The sequence below is a fragment of the Chroicocephalus ridibundus genome, chromosome 5, assembly GCF_963924245.1.
Source record: "Chroicocephalus ridibundus chromosome 5, bChrRid1.1, whole genome shotgun sequence".
In the NCBI taxonomy this organism is placed as follows: domain Eukaryota; kingdom Metazoa; phylum Chordata; class Aves; order Charadriiformes; family Laridae; genus Chroicocephalus; species Chroicocephalus ridibundus.
In genome coordinates this window covers 51,129,560-51,156,623 of record NC_086288.1, presented here as the reverse complement: position 1 = coordinate 51,156,623, position 27,064 = coordinate 51,129,560, and the positions used below count along the sequence as shown (strand labels likewise).

General features: G+C 41.6%; 1 protein-coding gene and 1 long non-coding RNA gene across 7 annotated transcripts in view; one reads left to right on the top strand and one right to left on the bottom strand.

Annotated features, from left to right (window-relative positions):
- NSD2 (nuclear receptor binding SET domain protein 2) overlaps positions 1–27,064 on the bottom strand; it is a 103,336-nt gene that overhangs the window by 75,397 nt on the left and 875 nt on the right. For 3 of the 4 annotated variants that reach the window (XM_063335537.1, XM_063335539.1, XM_063335540.1), the window contains exon 1: positions 2,503–2,838. The exons of the other annotated variant lie outside the window; for it this stretch is intronic. The gene's annotated coding sequence lies outside the window, so the exon portion shown is untranslated. Of the gene's footprint in view, positions 1–2,502; positions 2,839–27,064 lie in introns of those variants that run through there. 4 annotated transcript variants of the gene reach the window in all.
- LOC134515923 (uncharacterized) lies at positions 1,785–26,074 on the top strand. 3 transcript variants are annotated; one of them, XR_010071167.1, is made up of 6 exons: positions 1,785–1,992; positions 3,121–3,323; positions 3,435–3,513; positions 6,345–6,476; positions 19,040–19,217; positions 23,969–26,074. It is a non-coding gene; the product is annotated as an uncharacterized LOC134515923 (long non-coding RNA). The 3 variants fall into 3 exon arrangements; XR_010071165.1 differs by having other exon boundaries at positions 19,040–26,074; XR_010071166.1 differs by lacking the exon at positions 1,785–1,992 and adding an exon at positions 2,030–2,114 and having other exon boundaries at positions 19,040–26,074.

Genomic DNA, 27,064 nt, shown 5'->3' with positions numbered 1-27,064 from the left:
ATATTTAAACGCCTTTTTTTTTTTTTAATTCTTACTAGCTATTTGTTGGATTCATACTGAACTAAAAGAAAATACATTTTACATTTAATTTCCATTTCCTAAACTGCTTTAAATCTACACCCTTAAAGTATAATGACCTAATTTCTTTTGACATTTTCAAATAATATTTGATAAATTAAGAGGTTTTACTGTACTGTTAATATCTGAATTTTTCCAAGTATGTATGAGGGTGGATATTCTTATAACCGTCACAAGAACTAGACATACAGTCTCCAGGAATATTCAGAGCTTTTACATTCAAATACTGAAAAAACTTGTCATATTTTCTGACGGCTGCATACTAGATGAAAATCTCAGCATGCTTTCATATATGGGACATAGATGCTTACTGAAACAACCAAAAATTGCATACGCTGTAAGTACTGAGCCCCGCGTAGTCCTGCAAAACAGTGGTTTTATTCAATGATTACATCCAACAGTCAAATAATACCACACTGTGAAATTGAGGAGTTTACTAAGGTTGATATGCTGCATTTCCTGAGCAGAATTCCTACAGCAAAAGAAGCAAATAATAGCTTCAGAGATAAATTTACAGAGATTCTACTAACATAGGAACATTTTGGTGAAGAACCAATTTATTCTTGCAGCTGAAGCCACACATTCCATGCTTAAGGAATTTTAGCAAGCATATACGTCCGCATAAACCAGCAAGGACTCTTTGCAAAATCTATTACAAACTTCATTGCCATCCTACAATGTTTACAGTTACCTTCCTCAGATGTTTGAAAAGGCTAAACGCCAAACATATCTTCCTTGTTTGGGTTTTTTTTTTTAAAGCAGACCTCGTTTAGCTTACTCAGCGCGGGCAGCACTAGCTCCTAAATTTAAGAATCATTATAAACCAATTTTAATGCAAATGCCAATAAGGAAACTATTCACGCACACAAAATACATGGGCAATGACTGATACCAGCCTCTTGCCTGTTTAGTGCCTGCTAGCAAGAGGCCCATTTTCTCTGAAATCTGTTTAAATACGGTGTTTACTGTCTCTGTACTTCTACCAGTATTTACTCCTCCTTTCAGCCGACATATTTAAAAAAAAAAAACCAACACAAAACCAGAAAACAAGTATAAATATGTTCAAGAAGTGTGGCAAATTCCCTTCTCCACCCCCAGAGCGGTAAAGCCACAGCGGATGAGCTGTAACTATGGCCTTGGGAATACAAGTTCCCCAGGCTCTTTTACCACACAAATATCAATTCAAGTTACAAGAGCCCTATCCTCTTATACTTAATGAAGATTGAGCCAACGAGCCCGTAATGCCTTCGCAGGAATGTTTTCTTCCCATTTTTCCTAACAAGGCTCTCCTCCCATACAGGTCCAGGATGGACTGCAGAAGGGTGTAAGCAGAAGGATCATCACACCAGTGTTTAGTGGAGGAATAAATCAAACATGGCTTCCCCCTTCCATACATTTCCAGAGTTACATTCACTCCTGCTGCCGTACAATCCCCGTCCTACCCGCAGGGAAGGGGCAGGAGCAGCCTCCACCTCCCCACACCCTCACCGCCACGGGGGGGGACATTTGCAGCCACCCCACCCCTCAAGGAGGCGGTTTAAACCCTGGAGGAGGCTTTTTTCTTTTTTTTTTTCCCCTTCCCATCGGTTCTTCTCCCCCCCCCCCCCCGGTTTTCTTTCTGATTTGCACTGATTGATTCCTCCCCCCGCCCCTTCCTCCCCGGGGGGGGAGGTGGGACGGGTGGGCACCTCTCCCTCACCCCTTTATGCTGCCCCCGACCTCCCGCAGCGCCGAGGAGGAGGAGGGCGGCGGGGGAAGGATGAAGCTGCAACAGCCGGGACTCCGGCTCGGCATCGCTCCTTTCCGCTCCTCCGCCACCCAAGAGTCAGGCCCAGCAGCAGCGATCCTGCGGCAGCCTCCCGGGGAAGGGATGGGATGGCGGGGGGGGCCGGTGGCCCCCTCAGCGAGGGCCAGGTAGCGGGGGGGAGGGAAGGAGGGAGAGAGAGGGGGGGAGCGAACAAAAAAACCCTCCTCCGGGGAAGGGGGAAACGGGAGCTGCGGGCTGCCCGGGCGATGGAGACGGCGGGGCGCCGGCGGTAAGTTTGAGGGGAGCGGAGCCCCGGCGGAGGGGGAGTCCCCGGGAGAAGGGACGGAGCAAGGAGCGGGGGGAAGGAAGGAGCGGATACCCCGCGACGGGACACCCCCCACCCGGCCCCCACGCCGCCTCCACAGCGCTTTGCCGGGCAGGGCCCGCGGTCCCAGCCCGGGAGGCGGGGGGACGACGACGGAATCCCACTTGACCGCGGCGAGGCGCCGGGCCGGGCGGCAGCATCCCCGCGGGCGAGGGAGCCTCGCCGCCGCCGCTCCCGCCTCCCGCCCAGGGCCTGCGGGAACGTGCCCCGGGTGCCTCCTCCCTTCCCCGGGGAGGCGCGGGCGGGGGGGGTGGTGGGGGGGGAAAGCCAGCCGCACTCCCGGCCTACTGACCTGTGCCCTAGCGCATCCTTCTCCCCTGAGAGCCGGGCGGAGGCGGCGGCGGTAGCTCGGTGCTGGGGAGCGGCGGCGGGAGCTGAAGCGACACGGCAACGGCGGCAGCGGCGGCGGCGGCTCGGGCGATCCTGCGCGGCGGCCCCGCCCCCTCCTCCGGCCAGAACCAGCGCGAAAAATCCGGGCCGCTGATTGGCCGCCGCCGCTGCGCTGCCCCCGGAGCGGCTGTTTCAAATCCCCCCGCACGGAGCCGCCCGCACGCGCGGCCCAGGGGCGGCCGGTGGCGGCGGCAGCGGCGGGAGCAGCGCCAGCAGCAGCGCCAGCCCTGGCCCCACGGTGGGAGCGGGGCCGCCCGCCCTGACAGAGCCGCGGCCGGTGGGGAGGAAGAAGAGGGCGGGCTGGGGGCCAGGGGAGGGAAGGCCACGGCGGGCGAGGTGGGGCCGAAGGCGGGAGCTGTGTGGGGCCCGGCCCGCTCAGGGGGGGCCTGGCTCACCACAGCAGCGTCCCCAGGTGGGCGAGAGCGCTGCCGAGGGCCTGCCGGAGGTCGGTGGAAAACACTTATTTTCAATCTATTTTTTTTTTTAAATATTACTTTTTTTTTATCCCCTTTGGGCCCAGGGATGCTCGCCATGAGCCTGGTGACCGTGCCCTCTCCAGCCGCCAGCCTCGGCAGCCGTCGTACACGTGTGCTCTCCGAAAATCCTGATTTAAGCCAAATGTTTCAACTTTCCCTACAACTGCACACAATTTTGAGGCTGTCGGATAGTTGTAAGAATCCAAGTGTGCCTGGCTGCGAATTACCCCGGCTGTCTCTTCTGGAAGTATGGCCTGGTTTATTTATTTTATTTATTTTTTTAAAGTTTGCATCAAAATAAGTACATGTGGTTGCAATTTGCCAATTGAAAGCACAGCTTTTTTTTTTTCTTTTTTAGGCCAAATCGTTAAATATCCGTCATGTTACAATAGGAACAAATATTCTCATGAGCTGTCACACCAGATAAAGTAAAGCAGGTAATAGCCAACGTTTTCAAGCTTTTGATGGTTTGATAAGGGATTTGTGGAGCGTTGAGAAACTGTTTTTTGTACAAGGCCGAGAATACAGTTCCTCGGTGCTATGGATACTGTATTAACCTGGTAGCTAAGGGCCTAATGCCATTCCTGTGAAAGGTAAACACAATAATGGAAGAGGGGAGGACACCAGCATCATGCTTTCTGGATAATGGTGAAATTACACCATCTGTTACAGAAAGGCTCGGATATTTATTTATTTAGCTATTTTAGGAAATTAATTTACTTTCATATGTTAAAGTTTGTCGATGCTTTTACGTGTGTGTTTAATGGTGGGTGTATATTTTTTAGTGTGGTAGTTAACAGCTGAACAGGGCAAATTTACCGTCAATTACTTAGAAATGCAAAACTTAATCATTGGCTGATTAAAGCTAATCTCAAGGTGGCTGAAGGAATAAAGGTACTTAACATGTTTTACAGCCTTTCTGTAAAAAAAGACACAATCTCAAAGGTGTTAGACAAACAAGATTTAACTTTCTAATGTCAGTATTTATAGCATTAAAGTGTCATCATGTTTTAAAATAGCTGGTTTGAATTGTCATGACAATTTCATCTTACAGTTTCCTTTCTTAAGTTGTTATATGCATTTACAGAAAAAAAAAGTTTTCTAATTAAAAATAGAAGCACCGTTATCAGTACAAATAAACAGAAGTACAAATATGTGAATCCTGTTGTTTTACTACATCAGGGCATATACAGGTGTGCTTTTCTCCCATAGTTGAACAAGAATGCTAACATATTAAAAGTACAAAGCATGACATAGTTATCAATAATTGGCATGCTATAAATGCATTATCTGCTTTCTCTTGGGAATAAATTCTGTGTTCAGGCTCAATGATATAAATCCATCTCTATGTATGACTTATAAAAGAGAAACAGATTTTTATTCTGTACTTATTACTAATGCATGAGATCCTCCAGATTATGCAGTTCTCATGTTTGCTGCCTTTGTCAGTTGTTTAAGTGCAAGGATTTTGCTTTCGTGGTCAAGGTGACAACAAATCTTCCTTAGTCCTTTCAACTCCTATAGATCACTGGCCCTGTCTATGCAACTAGGATTTGCAGTCACGTAATTGCCTTCTAATAGACCCACCATGCAAACTTCCAGGAAAACTTATGCTGGGAGTTAACACCTTGTAACTGGAATGGTACCAGTTTATACTGTACGTAGACACTGGTGCAATCCAGTGTCATGACCCCTTTAAACAGAAACTGCACATGCAGGGTTTTTTTTTTTATTTCAAAAACAATTGTCTGTTTTCTTGCACTCATATTGTGATAATAAAAATCTCTCAATTTTTTCACTGCAGGACACAAAGAGGCTGATTCTTTGAAAGTGGATATAGTTATATTACACTCCTGAAAACTGAGTTCAAAAATTTTTTAACTTCTGATGGTGTAAATGCACATGAAGCGCAGAATGAGCTTGTGCTGACAAATAACAGGCACACTGCATTATACTTGAGTTATGGCTTCAAAAGAATTGAAGTAAATGTCCTCTAACCTATTTATAGTCATTGCAAATTGGGGGTTTTAATATCTTTCATTACATTTTCTTGTGATTTTGAATTAGGTAATATTTTTTAACAGCTTGATGTTTCCTGGATAGCCAAACGGGTCGTTGAAACCAAAAGATGTACAACTACAGCAGATAATAGTACTCATTTATTAACGACTCCTGTTTCATTTGGTATTTAAAATTTTATTGTTCCTTACTTCCAGCCTTTATGGATATACTGTGTTAAGAAATAGTATCAAGATCAATATCCCTCTGTTCAACTCAAAGGAATTTAAATATATGTAGTGGCTACACAGTGTTCTAGAAATATTTAAATATTTCTGAGATTATCAATTAGTTACTAGGCCGAAAGATAATTTACATTTTAAGATCACTTATTCATCAACAATGGTAGTCTGTGCCTCTGACCTTAGGCTTATGTTAGGATATGCTGAAATTCTGAAGCTGAAGGAAGATTTCTTTTTTTTTTTTTTTTTTTGGGTGCCACCACAGGGGCAGACAGTGCCAGAAAGGCTAATGCCCACACTGCAGCTGCTGTAGTTTCATTGTATTAGGCAGAGCTCAGAAACTAATTCTACATGCGTGGTCCTATTCCATGCGACACTGCAGAACTCCCTCCCCGAGAGTTTGGTCAGCCCTGTTAGCAAGGGGATGGGGCACACTTTGGGGTACTTATTGCTATCAGAAATAATGGAGATTAGCAGTCCCTGTGCTAAAGCTTTCTCTCTCCCCTGGCAAAGGCCAATTGTAACGACGCTGTGGTTAGCAAGCACGTTTAATCTCATTTTAGGTCTTTGTGGCAGGAGCTTCATGTTTACATTTCTCTCCTGTACGGATCCTAAGGATTGATTGCTTCCTGAATTCCCTTCTTGTATCCCTTTTTATTTTGTTTCAGGATTTTATATAGTCATCTGTTTAGTAAATATTTTCCCGAATGCGCATCGTCTTGGTGGCAATGTAAACATAACTACAGGTAGAGTTAAACTGAAGTTACGTGAGTGCAGTTGATGAGTTAATCAGATATTCGCAAGTTAGTTAATACAGCAGCACAGCCTGTCCACAGTGTTTATTGTACTACAGGTGTTTAATGAGATAAGGACTGTATTAGGCCATACAGAATCTACAAATGTAGATTTTTCTTGTTTCACGGACTCTTCCACCTATTAGGGCTAAACACTGAAGACATTGTAGTTCTCCTTCAAAACATGAACACACTGGAAAAGCTAATGCCGCCCATTGTTCTGTTTTGTTGTAGCACTGACGAAGAGATACCTTCCCAGTGTTGTCCCTCCTATCACCATTACTGTCTCTTTCACGCTGTCAGCTGGCAGCCCATCACCTGAGTGCTGATTTTGGCCACAGTCCATGTTTTTCCTTCAGATTAACAGTGAGTAATCGTTGTTTCCAACCTGCCTGAACCCTGTCTGAACCTATCCTTAGCTATGTGAGGTATAGCTAACAGAGCCACTGATCCTTCAGCGTGTCAGCCTGTGTGTCATCATGACTGTTAAGAAAAATCTTTATTGGCATGTATGCATTTACGTCTTTGGCCATACAACATATTGCACGCTGCTTAATATGGAGACAGCAAGCTGCTAATGTAGAGTTAAGAAAGAATGAAGTATAAAACTTAAATGAATGTTTCAAAATATTTTATATTAAATGTAGGATAGTCATCCTAAAATAGCACTAAATGAGTTCTTGAGAACCCACACATACATTTGCTAATTAATTGAATGAAAGTTCATTGAAAATGGTTATTTAAAAAAATTGAGCATTGTGTATTAGAATTGTTTTAATTTCAAATTCACTTGAAAATGAGAAGGTACAGGCTTTTCAGACTTTTCGTATGTTTTATGTTATCTCATATAAAAATGGAGTAATAGTATTTTTAATTGAAAGTTGATTCTTTGGGAAAAAAATAATCTGCTTAGAGAATCTCAAATAGAGTTAGTCTCTGTCCAAATGAGAGACATCTTAAGTGTAACTATTAGTTATAGCTTAAATATGTTCAGAGTAAGAAATTATAACCTTGATGAAAATATACAGTTCAATGTAAATCTTCTTCATACTATGAGTTATACACCAGTCTGTTTACCAGATGCCTTTTCAGTTAGGAAAAGAATGGAGTAAATGTCGCTCTTCTTGCAAATACCTATTTCTGTTTGTATCATTTGTGCGGAGCAGAAAGAAGGGAAGTGTCATTGATTGAGCAAAAGAAAAAGAAAAGGTGAAGACATGAGGGAGTGGGATACATCTTCAGGGGAAGGCAGAGGCCAGGAGAAAGGAAAACTGAGGAGTGTGTCCCTGCTGTTTTCCAGTGTTGGGATGATAAATAACAGCTGTATACCAGTTCTAAGCAGCTAACATGCTCTAGCCTGGTATAAGTAACTTCAGTGCACTAATAAATTTATCTGTAGAAGTTATATGTCTCTAATTATCTTCAACATCAGTATGACTTAATTTAAAGATTGCTGACATTCAGAATAAAATAAATCTGATCTATATAGAAACACACAGCTTGAGGATTCAAAACACATTAACTCTTCTTTCTATTGATAGCATAGCATGTTACTGTGTTTATAAACATAAATTTAATCTCATGGAGAAGTATAAATACTGTAATACATTCATAATCAGAACTAATGTTGAGCACTACAGAGCGAAACTACAGGTTTTTTTCAATATATTTGGTATGCACTTCTAGATTTTATTTTGTTATGGTAAACTAAAGCTTAACTCTATAACTCTTAGCTTTTGAGGAGCCGTAATGTAGGTTTGAGTGTTAATTCTACTGCATTTCAAATTACTGATTTATGCTTAATCTTCATCTAATTATTGCTCGGTGATAAACACAATGTGGTAAGTTATATAGCAATGGAAGTCTTGAAGTTGTGGGTATTTGTTTGTGTTTTTTTTTTTTCCATTTTGGCAGAGAAGTCACTATTGATATTTCCACTCTATGCCAGTGCCAAAGAATAAAGTTTGTTAAGGGTTGAATAGGCCAGATAGATAATGCTACTTCTGTTTTCAGCAGATGCTAATGCAGTGTTTTATTTTGCACATATATTAATCTTTGCTGCCTCAGTACAGAATGGTGAGGGTAACTATGTCGGTCCTAAAGGTTAATTTCATTCTTTTTTAAGGCATGCCATTATTCTGTTAACAGTAATTGCTCTTTTTTGAATGATTAATTTGATCATATGAACTGTTTCTAATTATGTTGGTGGCTGGCAATTTCCTGTACTGAGAAATTGTAGCTGTGATCATATCCCATTTAGTCCGTATATATGCCTTGAGAAAAATGCTCATTGACAGATATTTTCAGAAGTATCCACTAATGTTGAGAAATGTTTGGAGACTTTTATATAAAATGCCTAGCACTTGTTTTACATTGTTAAGTACGTGCAAATTTGCTTGACAAATGAGGGCTGAAACAACTGGATTTGAGGCACAGGATGAGCAGGCTTGCAAATGCAGGCCTAACTGCTAAATTATCACCTGTGCTGGTTTTGCTGTGAAAACTGAAAGGAGTAGGATGTGTTCCTTGCACATTTTGCCATGTTCTTACACTCTTCTCGAGCTTGATGTGCTCACTCCTCTAAGCTATATTTGTTCGCTTCGGTTATTGTTAATGAGCCAGAGCTTACACTCTGCAAATCAGTGCAGGCATTTTATGATACGCCCTTGCTTGGTGCAGAAGCCCTAGCAGGGAGTGAAAGGCAGCTGCTGAGCTGCCTGCAGGAGTTCTACTGTGGTTCACTCTCAGCAGCTCAACCCTATAGCACGAGTGATCCCACTGTGGCAGTTCTGGCTCCAGCACTGAATCTGCAGCCATTGTACGTACAGTAGAAAAACACTGGACTGTCTCAGCTGCATTTACAGCAGCTGAACTAAACTGCGATTCACATGAAGAATGTACTCAGCAGAGAAGAGGTGTCAGGCTGTCTCCTGCACGCTGGCCAAGCCCACATGAAGATTCACCCCCTCTATATTGTCTCACACTGAAGCTGGGCAAGGTTGTAGTACCATTGTGCTAATAATAGCTTCATTCACATGGACACAAGCTACCATGTGTTGGACACTCTTCCTTTTGCAATTGCTACAGCAACTGGATATGTGGTATTTGCTGAAGGGATGAGGTTACGTGCATCTTCTGGCTTTCAGCTGGTTCTTCAAGGCAGGAATAAACTGTTTACACTGGTCCAAAGGAGGAGACAGGCACTTAAATGGCACTTGGAATTCAGGAGTCTAACCTGTGAGTCAAAGCCCCAACTTCTGCCTCCCCCCAGAAGTCCTTTGGAGGGGCTAGAAGAGGTACTTTTGCATCTGACTAAAAGTACACTGCTCCCAGCATGCAGCTCACCTAAAATATCAGAATCCTGAAACTGATGCCCTCCAGTGATCTGACATGAGAGGCCTTCAAAGTGCAACTAAATGCTTTGCTACAGCGTACCATCTTAAATGCACATTCTACATGTGTTCCTTATTTCACGTACACTTGTAAAACTGTTACATTTGACTTACATTCGAGGCACTCTGGCAAATATATGTACTTAGTGTACGTACGTGAGTCGTCTTTCTTGCAGCCCCAATCCTACATGTTTTAATACAGCTGTAACCCCCAGTGCCTGCAGGGAGTCTGGTCTAGCCCACTCTAGACCTGCAGGAAGGAACAGCTGCACACCTTTTTATGTGTTCCCTGATTTGCCTGTAACCTGTCCCCAACGATTTTTATAGGCAGGCAGCAGAGAGCCTGTAGGCTTGCTATGGACATGTCCCTCATGATACATTAAAGAACTTTATCAGACTTTTGCTGGTTAGTTAAAATTGGACCTGTGATCCTTGCCCTTCATACACACGCACCCTGACTCTCCAGCCATATATTGCCCTCCCTAATTGCTGTTGCCATCTTTGAGGCTGGGACATATGATCTCTTTGTGTATCATCTCTGGTACTGCTGCAGTTCTCAGCCTGGCAATGCAAAGGTAAACTAATGCCCTTTATGAATGGATCACAAGTTCCTTCTTCAGAGTTTTGGGTGAGGGAGCATCTCCTGCCCAGCTACAAACCACTGCTGCATGGCTGTCTACCCTCATCTGCCTATGCCATCCTAAAAGTATAATAAATTAGGAGGCATGCTCTCAGAATTTAACAGTTTGCTGACTGTACAAACAGCAAATAGAAATCTGAAGAATGCTTTGGAGAAGCTTTTTACAATGCAATATAAACATAGTGACTAGGCCTCTTGAAAGGTCTATGGATATGCCCACACTAGGAGAGTTGCTGGGCCTTGCTGATTCAGGAAAGAACATAAAGAAGTCATTGATTCAGTGGGAAACATTTACCCAACAGTAGTGTTTGAACAGCTCAGGTCTGGGAACAGAATTCCACATTGATAGCGGTCAATATTAATTTAAAAATGTACTGTGGCTTGTGAGGATTATTTTCTAGGTCAGCTTAAATAATCAGTTATCCTATTCTTCCATTCTCTTTCATGGCATTGTAGGCAGATTAATTGTATGTTAAGTCTTAAATAATTTTAAAGATTTGATTTATGACCCAACCATACTTACCTATTGAGAACTCAAGGGCAGAGACTTAAAAGTCTTGCATGTTTGTATGGCACCAGTACAGGAGCCCTCGGCATGTAGGTGTCCTGTAAGCAATATTGAAATATACATATTAAATAATGGTGTCTTCTGAAGGTAAGAACCATGTTTTTTGCAAGCTTTTTGCACACTTACAAGTATGCACCAGGTAGACAAGCACTCTGGAGTTTGAAAGATGAACCCCTTTTGAACTGTAAGCATCCCGTCTCAGTATGATTCCTAGGGAGAAAATCTTCTCTTGTCCAAGCTTTTTGGATTTATGTAGGCTCCGTGAAGTTCACTGGTAGGTTTATTTGGCAGGTGGGCCTTATTAACCTGCCAGCAAGGGACTATTTGACCTGCTTAGGTTTGTACAGCTTGTAAATAAAGATTCTGTCAGGGAAGAGAGATTCTCTTGTGCTTCGGACTATTTATATCTCTTATAACTGTGGCTGTTAAAGCTTATAAAGAAACAGAAGGTCTGGGATGTGAGACAGAAAGCCCTGAGGGAGTCTTACGTGTTGTATTTGGATTGCTGTGTTAATATCCTAAAATAAACACAGCACGCCAGAAAGTGGGGAATACTTTTATTGTAATTATTATTAACTCAAAGACCTAAATTGTTGGTTATTGAATGGAGTATGGCTGAGCTTGGCTGCAGAGGACAATAAAATAACCTCTTAATTTAACACTAGCAGCTACTGGCAATCAATGCGAGATAGACATTTAATCAGCTTCATTTCCCTCTTTTTTTTTTTAATCTTTTTTAGTATTGTTCTCAAGTTTAATAATTACTAGTATTAATATTTTTTACAGCTCAGGTTAATAATGAATACAGTAAGTTTACAATAAAAAGTAATCATAATCAAACTATGACTGGTAGACTCTCCATCAATGGAATTACTTTAATCGGGCAGATATATTGTGTTGAAAGGTATGTTGTATTTCAGATGGGAAAAAAAAATCCCATCAAGAAGTCTTTCAGTCCATCTAGTGCAGGTCTGATGATAGGGTCCTTTCTAACCCTACAACATGTAAGTTTTAATGGGTGTATCTGAATCAGTGAAAAGACTTTATACTATTTTATTTATATTACTTTTAAGAAACGGTTTTCTCTTATTCAGAAGGCACCAGTTTGGACTAGCTGAACAAGAGCAATAATTTTTGAGAAAGGTTTCCTTCTGCTGACCTGCTCAGACACCTAAGTGAAGATCAAATGACACTGGGTTCAGCATCTGCCAGAGTTGAAATTTTGAGTCTGTATTCCTTGTTCATTCCTTTGAAAGTCAATTTTGCAATATTTCTGCCTTCTGTCCTGAAAGGGCTTGATAAATGTTCTTTGACCTTAGTCAGGTTAGACTGATCTGCTACGTATGCATTCCAGTGATATTTTAAAATATTAACAGTCACCAGTTTATAGAGAATCTGTTGAATTTACAATTACAAACATACTGGCTGCAGAAGTACTTCACCCAAGAGCTGCTGCTGTGGCCCAGGAGAACTTGATATTGGTGAAGGAAGGGTAGGGTATTACCACTGACGTGCAGCGAGGGGAGAAAGGCTTCCAAATTGTGCTAGGCACCAAAACTTTACCAGTGGAAGCCACTCAGGAGAGAGGCCAAGACAGGCAGTGCCCGTTCTTGTTTTGTTCCACCTCTTTTCCAAATGGGCATCTCTCCTATGAGCTGGATCCCCTGGCTCCCAGCCCTGCTATGATGTGGGACTGGCAAACTGCTGTGCACCTGTTCCAGAGGGATTAGCCACTGGTGACAGCCCATACCCAGAATTTCCTCCACAGATGCTAATACCCTTCAACAAGTGAGTCAGAACCATTTGACTTACTGCTTTTTATAGTTGTTGAGGGTAATGATAATCATCCTAATAAAGTCTAGTTCTTAATCTCTCATACTTAATGGTTTGCCATTGGTTGAAGAAGATACTGTGTTGCTCTTCACTCCCATCCCTGTCTGCTTTACCACCATAGCAAAACACTGTTAAGCTTTTACGATCATCTGTCATTATGCTGGAAAGCAAGCATGGTCTGGTGCATGCCAGGCTGAGTCCAGAATTGACTCTGCTAATGAATTCACCATTGGGAAATCTAAGACTATATTAGTTTGTCTGCTGTTTTGATTTTCCTACTGATAAATACATTCATTTGAGAATTCAATAAATAGCTCATACTGAAAATCAAGCATGCCAGGACTGGTTTGCAGAACTAGTCCAAAGAATCAAATATTGTCTGTATTGTATTAGTATATGTTGATATGCAACATATATGATTATAGTGTTGAATGATTATAAAAATAATGTACACTGTTGTTTTCTCTTTTGTCCACTGCTTATAGGCCTTTATGTCAGTCTGGTAGAAAACAGTTTTTGATATAAATAATTTATTTTATTACTCTTGAAGACTGTGTCTGTATAGCTGAGGGAATAAATGTACTAAATTTGATTCCACCCAAGTTCATTCTTTTTTTTTCCTTTTCTTTTTCCTTTCTACAAACACATAAAAAGAATCGGGCACTTCCTGCTATCCCTGAGCACAAATTTAGTTCCTGGTATACCCACTCTAACGTATTCAGGAAGGAAGGAATAATCTCTCTGAGGCTATAGTGCTTTTACAGTGACTGCAGTAGCTGTAGCTCAGACTGTCCATAAGTGAAAAATAGAGGAGTTGTGTAATGTTTGATCTTTGGGAGTAATAATGAACAGGCCCATTCATAGGTGAGAATAATATGCTTAGACTAGCATTGTGCAATACAGTGAAGCAGACAAACGTTCCTGCATAGAGGAGACTACCATCTGCTAGAACTAAACAAAATATTCGTACCAGCCATCAAATGCACTGAGTAAAAAGAAATTTTTTCTAAAACAAGCCCCTCCGTTTTCTGGCTGGGATAAAGTAAGATTGATTAGATACCACTTGTAAAAGGTGGATTTTGTGAAAGAGGAGGGTGTTAAGTGCTCTAGAGGAGAAGGATTTGCAAAAGAAGGCTGATAAGATAAAGATTTGTCCAAAACAGGACTGGGAAGTGGCTAAGTGGGAAGTGTGAGCTAAGTGTGTGGGAGGGAAGGAGGCAAGCATTAATTTCATCCAACAGTAAGAACAGAAAAAGCGCGGGTTGGGGGCAGATTTCTGTTTCTTAGTCCACTTAAAATTAAATGACCTGTTGATTTCAATTCTGGAAGGTATTAAAACTGTGTTCATTGGGATTCTGGTCTTTTTTCTAATTGCTCTCTTTACCTCACCAAAAAAATCCAAATAGTAACACAACCAGCCTGATTCACCTTTCAATTCAGTAAGATTCTACTTGACTCAGATCCAGCTACTTTGCTTAAAATATATCAGCTATTATTTTTAAGCAGCGCACTGTAGGGCTGCTCTAGCTCTCACCTGCCAGCCATCAGAGACAGGTCGAATGTACCCTCACACCATAGATAAGCCTTCCGCAGGCCCCCGTGACAAGCGGATGTTAGGACAGAATAGCACAGAATAGGTTATGCTGCTGGTGCGGGAGGAAAACGGCTGCCTGGTAGAGCAGCCTTTTGTGTAGTATATCAAGCCCTGGCCCTGTTTTGCCATAAATTAGCTGTTTTAATAAACATTTCCTGCAACTTTTAGTAAACAGATTGGTTCATGCCTTAACTTATTAACAGGCCTTATCTTTGCTATAAAAATGTATATAGTCAAGAGAGATTTCCGAGTGACAGAGTGGATTTGTGAAAACATCCGCATAATGTTTTTCCACTTGCTTTCAGCCCTGTTCTTGGATTTGCTGGCGGAGACAATGTTTGGAGTAAAGTCACGTGATCAATCTGCATTTTCTTGCAGTCTTCCTGAGCTGTTGCACCACTGTTTTTCATGCCAGGTATTCTGTTGATCTATAGATCTAAGCTCCTTCTTTTAAGGGTAATAAATCAAAATTATACAGTGTTTAGGATTTCAGTCGGAGAGATTATGTCAGAATTAGAACATTCCTGAGTGAAGGTCATATAAATCAATCCTTCAGTTATTCCGTTTTCAGTTTCATTGTAATGAACAGTACCCTGCTTGCAGTGAGAAAGCTTATGGTGCTAGAATACTGATAAGATGATATTGCATTCAGAGTACATTTTCCGCTATTGGATGAAATCTGCAATGCGATATATGACATATATGCAAGGGTCTGTGTTGAAAAGCCTTGAAATTGGCAAATTATAACATTCTAGGGATGAGGCTGGTTTGCAAAATCATTGAATCATCTTTATTGCAGAAAGCATTTTAATGAACAAAGTAATAGCAAAGGTCTTGTAGTAGAAATGTAAAAGAAAAACATACCATTCTTTCAAAGCTCTCATATTAAACAAGTTAATGCTGTGCATTCTTAACACTGAGGTGTAATTTTTACTTGGGTAGTAATGCCTAACAATTAACGTAACTTTTCATACTTAAAATCTCGACAAGTGATGTTGCTCATAATAACATAATGTAGCTCAGTAGCCATTTTAATTGCTTGTGAAATTGTAACACTGAGAAGTAAGAAATTTGGGATTGAGATCAGACTGATGGGTTTTGGTGTATGATGTGGATTAGTCAGGCTGTTGTCTAAATTCCTTGATCATGCATGCACACACCCTTTAAATATTTCCTAATGTATATATTGAACTTGTGCTCGCGGGACAGTATAAAGCAAATATTACTCTTTGAACACACTCCAATGCACTTCACCCTGGGGAAACAGCTAAAGCATGTGTACCCATATTTATTTACTTACTATACACAGCCCTCCCCTGACATGCCAATATACCAGGGCCTGCATATTCCAGTATTCCAGCCTGTTTGCTCGCTTCCCTTTCTCTGACTCTGCCCTTCCCACCAGCATCCCCCAGGGTTAGACATATTTGGTTACCACTCAACCCTGATTTGCATGTGGCTTACTCCAGTTTCTGCGCACCCCTGCCCTGCGCAGAGGCGCAGCTGCAGGCCTGGGGGAGGAGGAGGAGGAGGAGCAGGAGCTCTCCAGGGTTCTGCTCAACCTGAGGTGCAGGGATTTGGGGGAGAAATCCCTCAAATCTCCCCTTCCATCTAGCCAGCTGGAATCAGCTTGCAGAAACGAGGATATGCCCAACGGCTGTAAAGGTCAAGTAATGCATCAAACTGGTAGATTCTGCCAACTACTTATTTATCTGCCTGCATTGTGATGTTCTGAGTAGTGCCCTGAGTGTGGAGCATGCGGGCCTCCATGTCGTGTTTCTGGAAGGACCGTAGACCAGTGGAGGTGGGAACAACGGTTGCAGTGGACAAGACAGCGGAGGAGGAGGTGTCAGAGTTTCAGGCACAACAGTGAAACTGTGAGATGACCAGAAGTGGGCCTGCAGCTGATGGATTCATTTTCTGAGGGTCCATTCAAGAGCGATCTCGTGGTGCTGGAAATTGCAGGGTAGTCTCGAAGCAAGGTGGAGCATAGTTTTTTGAAAAAATTCTTCTTCAGCTTCTCCATGCTACTTGATAGATTGACCTTGACTTGGGCTACGCAGTTGGGGAAAACATTTGCAGAGTTTTTACACTGCACTGAGCCTGCTGTTCTGGAGTGTAAGAACTGAGGGATGACAAGCTTAAGACAAAGCATAAGGGCCACAAAGACCGGTGATGATAACCACATGAAAAATAGAGGAACGAGAAGGAATGGGGGAGAGATAAGAGGGCACAATAAGAAGTGCACCGGGATATTAATGCAGCTCTTCAGGAAGCAATCACAGATGTTAAGCAGCTCATTAGGGAGGAACAAATCTCTCCGAACCATAATACCAGACCTGGCCAGCTACAGCGTGAATGCGAGTGTGGGTACATAAGTGTGGGCTGTGTGTGCCTCTGCAGTGCAGAGGCTTGGAGACAGGTTTGCCACAAGCACACATGCACATGAGCTGGGACACAGCAATATACAAGTAACCTTGGTGACAGAGGCAAGACTGAAATACACAGATTCATAGCTCCCAGCTCTGTGCTCAGACCGCTAGACTACTTTCTATGTTTCTTTATCAGCAGTGATGAAATACAACAGTCGCTGCTGCAGGCAGAATAGGCTAATGATACCAACGCTCTATGCTTGCCCCATTTCTCATATTCTTTCCCTAAGCACTTGCTTCTGACTATGACCAGAGATTGGATAAAGGGACTCACAGGCCTTTCGTTTAGCCCAGTGCAGTTGATCTAGTTTCCATTATGCCAAACGAAGCCCTCATCCAACCTAAATAAAGAACAGGATGTGGCACTGTAAGTTTCTTTGTTTACAGTGTCTTAATAAATTCTAGAACAAATTACTCCATTTGGAAGCGAAAGAACATTTTCTTACTGTCAGCTCTACAAGCTGGTCTTGAAAGCTGGTAGTCACTGGATCCTTTTTTTCCTGTACATCAATGCCAGTAAAGCTCTGGAGACAAAAATCCGTAAATTTCTTCTGCAGTACCTTCTCCCTGCCTCCACATCCTGTCTCAGCGCCGTCTGCAATTCTTACCTTCAGCAGGTTTATGAAATGTCTCAGCTGAATAAAAATATGTCGTTACTGATATAGGAGAAGGATTGGAATTCATTTCATCTTTATTACAGTGAAATGAAATTAGTTATGTTGACATTTCAGTTGTAAAGGGAGCAAAAGCTACAATGTTTTTTACTCATGTAAGTAAAGTAACTCTGTTGATAATCCTGATATGCTATATAGCAAAATTATTTTCGTATGATGCTGTTCCACAAAATAATGTAAATATATGGATTGCATAGGTGTTAGCAGGAGCAGAATTTGCTTAGAACAAATAATCCATGATCTTACTTTGTTTCAGTTAAATTCCAGTTTATCTTAATTTCATTCATTCTCATTCCGATACTTAAGTTTGCCATAATAAAGACTCTTTTGGGATTCTAATTAGTGACTTCTGAGGAACAGCATTACTACAGTGAATTGAGAAAAAGGTCAGTGCCACAAGGAACCTGGAAAATACCTGGACTGGAGCAAAATGTCTTTCCTGTTGGTTTACTTAGATAATTCAAAGTTTTAATCAGAAGGATAATAGATAATGATTAATACAAAGACTGATGTCACTTGAGAAATGTATTATCAAAGCCTGACCTAAAAATTTCTTTCAGCCAGATCTGTCATTTTTCATTTGGACAATATTGGCTTGTTCATCTTGTTTTTTGAAATGTGCTTAACCAGACAGAAAAATCAGAGTAGTCAGAGAAAGGAAACACCTTTGAGATTCATCCCTAATATATTTCCATTAATCTCAAGGGAGTAACAGTAATAGTATCTAGCCTATATGCTCTGCAAAGGAGGGAAATGCAGCTCCATAGGCAAAAGGCATGGTCTGGTTAGATCAATTTCTATAGCATCTTGTCTCAACATATTTGAGGGCACTATCTTTCTCAATTAATGTCAGCTCTGCTCTGGGAATACTCTTTGGTAGTTAACTGTTGCTGTTAGAGAGCTAACTTCAGATATAACACAGCTGGCTTATGTATTTTGCTGTTAATATTTCGTAATGGAACAACAAATGTGAAGTGAGCAAACTACTAAGCAAAATGCAGAAGACTTTCCACCCAAATAAATCAACTTTAAGCATGAGAAAACCCAACTGTAAACTCAACTTTCTTTTGACTGACTCCAGATAGAAAAAAATAAATTACAAACCTCAGGAACCCATTTAAGGTAGGTTTTAGGATTTTCTTTTTCCTAGATTTCTAAGTCTCCAGCATATTGGAGGTAGCACGCATGCTTCTGTGCAAACACCACCAATCTCTAGAATATTTCATGTTAAGTTCATTCTTGGACAGCTTCTTTACTTTCATTTCCACTTACATCAAAGTCAAATAGAAAATCCTCAAACAGCCCAACTCCTCGCATAGCACAAGAATGGAAGAAGAGCAGACATGATGTTTAGAGGGAATCAAGAGAACACTGAATGTATTTGTGAGAAAGATCACAGAGGAAAGAGGAAGAAAGCGAACTTAAGAAAGAAGACAATGGAAAGCAAGTGCAAGGCAAATTTTTAAAGCACGTGCCCTCGTGGCTTTCATGGGTAATTACCCACTAGAGGGAGAAAGACTGTAAGTCATTGCTAGCTGGATTGTGCCAGAAGTTGGACTTTGTAAAGTCCAAACATGAAACTTTGTAAAGTCTAAACAGTTCAAAAAGCCTTACCAAACTTCTGTGGTGAGAAAGCCAAAGATGCGAGTTCCCTACCTGTGAGTTTCATGCTGTAAAGTTCTATGTAAGTTACCAACAATACTGAAATCCTTTCCCTTTCTGGCCTGGCTTTCATTACACTTTTCTTCAAAAAATCCCCATCTCTATTAACCTGTTTGTTCTTTTTTTGGTGACAGCAACACCTGGAGTCGCAAGGATGGCAGAAACTCTGTTGTGCTTGTCTAGGACTAACTGAACTGCCACAGCCCCCCAGCATGGGGCGACCCTGGAACAGCGACCCTTCAGTCCACCTCAGAGACCTCCTTGGTTCCAATTTAGGACTTGCATCGTATGGTTTTCATTAGCTGCCCATGGGTAATCATTTATGGTCTCTTATTCTCACCTCTATTCGTGCAGAATGGAGAAGGCTTTTAAAATTCTAAGCAGGCTTAGGCATGTCCTTTCCTCAAGGGAAACTAAGAAGGGAAGTAGTAATAGATGCTTAGAATTGGAAACGGGGCATAGGAAAAGTAGCTCTTACCCACTTGTGTCATTCCTGCTTCTGAAAATCAGTAGTTTATGGACTTCCTAACTTCTGAACCAGACATTGCATCTAGACAAGCAAGTATCAGAGACTTTGTTAAGCCTAGCTCCCTTGAAGTTGCCTGTTTTCATTTTGAACATATTTATTTATATTTTGGGGTTTTAGAACATCCTGTGGCAACGAGTTCATATGAAAATTTATTTCCGTCTGTTCTTTTTTAAACCCTGCTCCTAGATAAACTGATTGAATTAATATGCTGTTATGAGCAGTGATAATAACCATTTTCTATTCACTTTCCTCCCACCTTCATTATTTTCCAGTCCTCTATGTATCCCTTTCCTGCTGCGGTACAGAATGCAAGCCCCAGTCTGGCTCCTGTTTATACTAGGATTTTTGAATGATATGAAGACTTTTCAGAGTTAAGCTATTAGCAGTGACAACAGTCTTCTCTTAACTCCAACCTTGCCTCTCTGCATAAGAACTGTTGGATAAATAAGAATGTAATGCAAACTCGGAAAAGATGCATAATTATTTCCACACAGGAAGTCTGCAGTTGATAGTTCGGTGTCACAGATAGAAATGACTCGTCTAACGTGCTGTGAACTAAGTCAGAGCCAAAGCAATTATCTAATGCCTGTGAACCCTCCGGGTCAGCTATACTCTCTGCTACCATGTGTAATGCCAGAAAAGTTCGCTGACAAACACCAGCCATCAAAAGCACTTCTTCCTCCCAAACTCCATGTCATTAGTTTCCAAAGTGGCCTGCGGTTATATCCTGCTCACCTTCAAATTCTCTCAAAAATAGACCAGGGGTTCTGGGCACTACTGGTTCAACAAGCCTGGTTTAAGGATTACTGAAAACATGGCATGGCTCCATTTGTCAGTACCCTGATATGATCCTTAACACAAACCAGGTGAAGGTAAATGTAAAATAGCGTATTTGCAAAACTCCAAACATAAGCAACACATTTGCATTGTTTATCCAAAGCAATACACAGAAATGAAAAGAAATAGGGTATACAGGACATTTGCAGACCTGGGAGAGCAGCTGGCTGCGCTCTGTAAGAAAACTAGGCACAGGTGCTGGGATTGAGCCCAGGGCCCTGATTCCCAGCTGGCATGCTGAAAGAGGCTTCCCGCTCCGGGAGAGTTAGATGTTCCTTGGGAGGAGAGGCCTCGGAAAGGGGAGGAGGTTGTTCCCTTGGCACGACAGGAAAGCACTGCTGGCTGAGCCAAAGGGGAATGGAGTCTTTTTGTTGATATCTGTTGGGTGTATTTCTTTTTTCAGCTGTTGGATTAGTGACTAAAAAAGAAAATGATCGATATGTGTCATATTGGAATAAGTATGGGGTTTGTCACCCTGACGAGCAGTCTTACCTTTAGCTGTTGCTCAGATTAGTCACAACAAGTTGCCCTCGCTCTGTTCAGCCGATGAACTGCTAGGTATTTGCAACCCCCAGCTAAGGCTTCGGTTTGTACACAAAGTTCCCTCTTGAAGCTGCTTTCAGAGGAGAGCACCTGGTTTGGGGGACTTTACTTCCCCTGGCTACTGATCAAATCCAATGGTGAAGCTCTTTTATGTCAACTTTGTATTTTCTTACATATGCATATAACTTGCCAGCCACACTTTATATACTCACGTAACCAGTATGAGAGCATGTAACATGTTACTGAGAAAATAACTAATCACTTTAAGGTAACAGGACCTTTGGGGGTGAATGCCTTCTAAGTCTGTCTCTAGGGGATACTATAATAGTAATAAAATGAATAGAGGCCTAAGACAGGCAGGAGAGAGGTTGCTGATTACATGGGAAAGTCCAGACAAAGCATCTTCTGTTTCTGATGCCCGAAATTCAGCCGTGTAAGAAAAAGACAGGATACTGGCAAAGCAGCACTAGGACGTACTTGTGCTGATGGCTCTGTTATTTTTCTATAGTTTCTCATCATGTTTTGCCAGGTACTTCTCCTCAAGATTCTCATATACCTACAAATCAGTACAAGCCAAGTTTGGAAACCCGCTTCACTTGCCTTTGAGGTTGCCATTTCTTTCTGTATCACAAGAACAAAGATAAAAATGTTAATTTTTAGCCCTTTCCAACACTTTTATGATATTATCTGGCAAGCACCAGTGCATAACTGTGTTTATTCCTTTACCAGTCTGTGTCTGTGAGTGTCACTGATAGCGAAGGGACACAGCATGCATATGCATGTGTAGCATTGAGGCCCAACAGCTTAGGTCCTGCTGAGGTCAAGGCACAGACATCCAGACAAACACTGATTTAGAAAATTTACAGTATAGAGGGTGGTTGTAGAAAGGGAAAGCGCACTGACCATTCCAAAGGAACCAACTCCTTTTTTTAAATCTCTTAATCTGCTTTTCATTATCTCTGTGGGGAGGCCTCTTGAGAAAAGCAGCTCTTTGACTTGAATAAAGGAGGGGCTGTGGGTTTGCATGCTGGAATGGGGAGGTCATTGTACAGCAGCAGGGAAGATGGGAGTGTTAGTCGGGTCAAGGAGAACAGGATAAAAAAGTGTGAGATCTGCGTTACAGGCTTGGTCTGGATTATGTAAGGTAGAAAGTTTAAAGCTGAAAGGTAAACAAGAGAGAGCGATTCAAAGGTTGGAAAGACATATTCTGGTAGGGTCATTCAGGCTGATAGTGAGAAGTATGGGCCTGGACTGATAAGATCATCAGCAAAAACAGCAAGAAAAAGGTAACAACAGCTGAGGCCCAAGAGGACTAAATTCTGCACAGGAATTTTAAGCATCAGGCTTCAGCAAATCGACCTGTCCATCTTCAATATCTATCTTATTTGTTCTTTTAACAGAAATGCTTAGTTCTGCTTCCCTCCTTGGAGGCAGACAAAGCCCGAATACGCCTGGGGGACAATGGGACTACGTAGCATTTTGCCTGCTACCAAGTCATACAGCTGTGTGCATGTGCTGGCTGTAACCCTCTCCCCTCTAAACCAGTGCTTATCACAAGCAGCCTCAGCCTTGCCAAACTGCTAAAGAAAGTTGTGTTATTGCCACTAAAATGGCCCTTGGAAGGAGCCCATTTTTCTCCTTTTTAGAATAAAAAGGTAAAAATTCTCCTATAATGGTATGCTGACCTTCTGCTGTTTCTTTAATGGATGCAAACTGAAAGATACCTGGTTTGCAGGGACCTGCTGTTTTTCCAGCACTCCTGTAACACTGGTGGACTTCACCAGGAATTTGGAGATACAGAAGGAGTGCAGGATCAGGTCTACAAAATCCGGGATGCGGTGGGGGAGGGCTTCCCTGATCGCGTGCTTTTCTTGTCTTCCTTCTTGATGGGTTTATAAAAGCAGAGGTGGCAGATTTGGGGCTTTTATTGACAGTAACACAACATTTGGTGTTTTCTTAAAGACCTAACTCTGAGAGGCAGATGATGGCAAAAGACTGTCGGCTTTGTGTTTCTAATTGCAGACGGGAATTTGCAAACCTTACAGACTTGAAAAAACCTGGAGGCAAAGAATAACTCTAAATACATATTTTTAAATCCTGTCATTCGTAAAATCAATTTGGCAGATTTGGAGGTTATCTTAAATACAGCACTGGTATTTTGTAGCAAAATCTCAGACCTTCTCATATCAGCTGGAACTAGCAGGTGCATTTTTAACACTAGACACTCCTTTTGTCCTTTTTTTTTTTTTTCCTTTGTATTTCTCAAGGTCTAAATCAATTTACTCATTATAGCTACGTTTTTCCCCTTTTTGCTAGTGTGTAGCCTGAACACTGCCTGCCCTCCCTCCTCTGCTTGATCCTCCTTGGCCAGAACCTTCTAGCTCTTTCCCCATGTCCTCCTCCAGTCCTGTAGCCAGCCAGCAGCGCCCCAAAACACTGCTTTGTGCCATGATTATGCATCTTTTCCGCTTGTTTGTTTCACATAAGCTCCATCTGCTGGTTAAGACTAGAATCTGTATGACTTCCACTATCAACGGCAAATGCTGCTTTTTCCTCAGTCTGAAAAGATTTGCAAAATTATCTGTTTGCACTCTCCCAGCTGTGTTCTCCTTGTCTGCCTGCATGTCAGATTTAATTAATGACCACTCTAATACGTTATTTTGTATTGCTAATTTGGGTGAAGCCTACGCAATCTTTTAAAATACGGCTTTTTGACTAGAATTTGAGCAGGTAATTACCCTTCGATGTGGAATGACTGTTTACAGCGCGTTATTACTGTCATGGAAATCTCCCGAGTGGCTTTTCACTTCATTGTTGGAAAAAGGCACCCAAGGCAGGTTGTTCCCACGCTGCTGCTCATGTGTAGCCACTGCCACTTGGTTTTGGCACATTACAGACTGGGGTGAACTTGTGACCTGGACGAACATATAGAGCAAGCCTGTAATCCAGCGACCACTTGAATTTTTACCTTTGGGCTCTAACATTTACAGAGCGACAGGCTTCCATATCCCGGGAGCCTCTCCCAGAAACCCGTGATGATGATTGGGAGTATTTTTTAAAGAACTACTAACAATCTGTTGGTTTTCCCCCTTTGAGAGGAAACCTAATGCAACTTACTACACAGTAATGTCTTTTTTTTTTTTTCCCTCTTCAGATTTACGCTGAACAGTGGTGAATAAAGATGAGGGTAATCCCATATTGTTAAATCTATTCAAGGAGACAACCTGGAGATTGCCATGGAAACAGGTTCTACAGACTAAAAGCGTAATCCTACTTTTAAATACTGTATATGAACTGTACCACTACATGGTTTATCAGACCGTGTACACAAACATGATGTTGCAGCAGAGGAGTGACAAACCTGTCTCCCATCTCATCAAGTGCTAATGATGCTCCCACCTGCTCCCAAGCATCAAGCATCGCACCTCCTTCCCCTCCGCCCGCTGAATCTCATCTCCCCAGTCCCTTGCTGTCCCTTCCGCCAGCTCGGCTTGTCGTCTGAGTGTACGGGGGAACTGAGGCCCTGCCTGCATAACGAACACAGTGGTTCTGGCAGGAGCGTCACAGCTCTGGTATCGCTACACAGCCCCCTTCACAAGCTGTAGGGCAACGGACCACGTGTCTGAAATTTTGGGGGGGGGGGTGGTGTCCCATTGTCCATCCACCAAAAAAATCAACAGGATCTAGGAAGTGCTTCCTGTGACATGTCCTCAGGGAAGTGGTGACAACCGTGGTGAGCACGGAGGGGTGCCCCCTCCAACTGTGCAGGTATTTTTGGCAGGCCACCAAGGAATCCTGTTCCCCATACGGATCTGCCTACCACCCCCCTGAGCTCCTGAGGTGGTGAAGAGGGAAGGGACAATAGCAGATGAGAATTTCATATAACTATTTACTATGGGAAATCTGTTGCACTGTGAAGTACAGATTTTCTGAAAGAGAATACTGCACGTATAGCTAGTTACCGTACAGTTTTGCTCCCTGTTCATATTGACATTTGCCCCCCAATTTCCAGATCTCTAGACTTCCTCAATGGAATTATAGGTTCTTGTCTTTTCATGTCCTTGCAAGTAACTTTCATGTCCTTTTTTAGGTCTATGCAAGTAATGCACAGACGTAGGCATATCCTATGCTTTTATAGGTCCTATGCACATACCTCTTTTAGACAAGTAAAACATGCTTGCGTTTTTCAGGTCACCGGGCTGTGCTCATCTATCAGTAAAATACATGTTTCAATATTCCCACAGCCTGTGACAGGCATCGCAATTTCCTGTTATTTGGAGTTTGTTTTGTAATTGTTTAGATTACCTTGCTTTTGCTTCTATTCAACATGCAGGGGAAAAATTTTTGATGTTTAATACTAAACAATAATCTTGTTTCAATATTACATTTATTTTAATCGTTCTCAGATCCGTATTAAATCCATCTAGAAAAAAGGGTTTGTATTTCTTCCTTCTAGTGTCTCACCCAGTTCCTGCTCGGAAACACATCATTTTCAACGAGATGGCTGACGACTTTTCCAAACAACATGGTTGCTCTAAGAACCAGGTCTAAAATGGCTGTAGCAGCTTAAGTTTTTTAAAAATAAACCCCTAGTAGCTATGTGTATGGTGTTTTATTTTGGGGATGAGTGTTTTCTTTGTGAACTCACAGGCTGTTGGTTTGGATAGAGTGAAAGATGTTTTTCTTTAAAACAAAGGGCCATGTATCACCTATAAACACTAGGCCTTTTCATGCGAGAGCAATTTGTACCACTACTTGAAAATTATTACTACTTTGTCTTTTCTGAAGTGTTATTTCACAATGCTTGGTAAATGCACAAAATCAATTAGTATTTTGAAACCGTATCCATTTACGAAATTTTCACAGAGTGTATTATCATTCCTTTTCATATATGGTAGAAAACCATGTAACTCCCAGGTATAAACAAATCTGGAACAAAAGACTGTACAAAAACATAACGGATTCAGCTCTGAAAAGGCTTATGCGTGTACATTGTCTGCTACCCTGAATACTAATGAATTTAATGAAACTATTGAAAGTCTGGTTACTTGTCTGCATAAATGTATTGAGACCTCTGTAATCATCTGTTTGCTGTCTGAAATCTCTTGTCAATAGTTTAATGACTTCAGAGCATATTCTTCTTCTTGTATAGGCTTCATATAATGTTTCTACATAATTAAGCAGCTTTGTTAGAGGAACTGCCATTAGTTGCCCCATTTCATTTGGTTTTGTTATCAGCCAACCAGAAAGAAAAAAGAATAACAAGAGAAGGCTACAAACGCAGTCTAGTGAGAGAAATGTGTAGATTGGGAAGATGGTTTTTTTGTTGTTGTTTTTTTTTTTTTAAGATTGCCATATTAACATAAAGTACTACTGTTAAGTTGCACATTTTTAAACAATTTTAACCATTTAAATGTACTACATATTTAAATACTCATAAAGCAAACACAGCTGGCTAAAAACCTCACAGTCCATTTGGAGCCTAGCACTTTAAAAGCAGCTCTAAGAAGTACATAAATAACACCAATTAATTTTTAATAGTCACTAAATTTAAACACCACCAGTGTTTCTGTAGGCAACACAGTCAAAAGATGGGAGAAAAGCATTTAGATTTTTTTTTAAGATTTGGTCAGTTGAACATTCCATCTTCACATGTTCTTTTTTAATAAAAAATATAAGTAGTTTAATACAATTTTTTTATACTTAGGAGAAACACTGAGGATTTTCTTTAAATACACAAAAGAACTTTAAAATGTTACTGATTAATTTCTTGCATTCGCCAAGTCTCAAGCATGAAAGGGTGATGGCAGACACATTTGCTTTTTCCTGCTGAACGAGACGCTGTTTCAGTCATGTTTTGGGTCAAACCTGAAGCTTCTGCTGCCCTTTACATATAAAATTAAATGGCACCTATTTTCTTTGGGGATTAGCTGGAAGTACAAATGCCTGGTATAATAAATAACCTGTGAAATACAGGTCTGAAGCCACGGTACCCTTGTCACTTTTGAGCCCTGTCCTTGAGGCAGCCATCTTGTTGACAGGGGGTGTCAGCCATCTTGTTGAAAAACAGTTCCAGCAGCTTCCCACCCCCCCCGCTTTTTTTTTTTTTTTTTTCTTCAATAAGGAAGGAGTTAACACCCAAAACTGATACATGTAGTTTTTAAAATTTCACTATTCTCAGATTAAATGATAATTTCTGCGGTTTGATTCTGATTAGTCTCTGCATCTGTCCGTACAATTAAAAACTAAG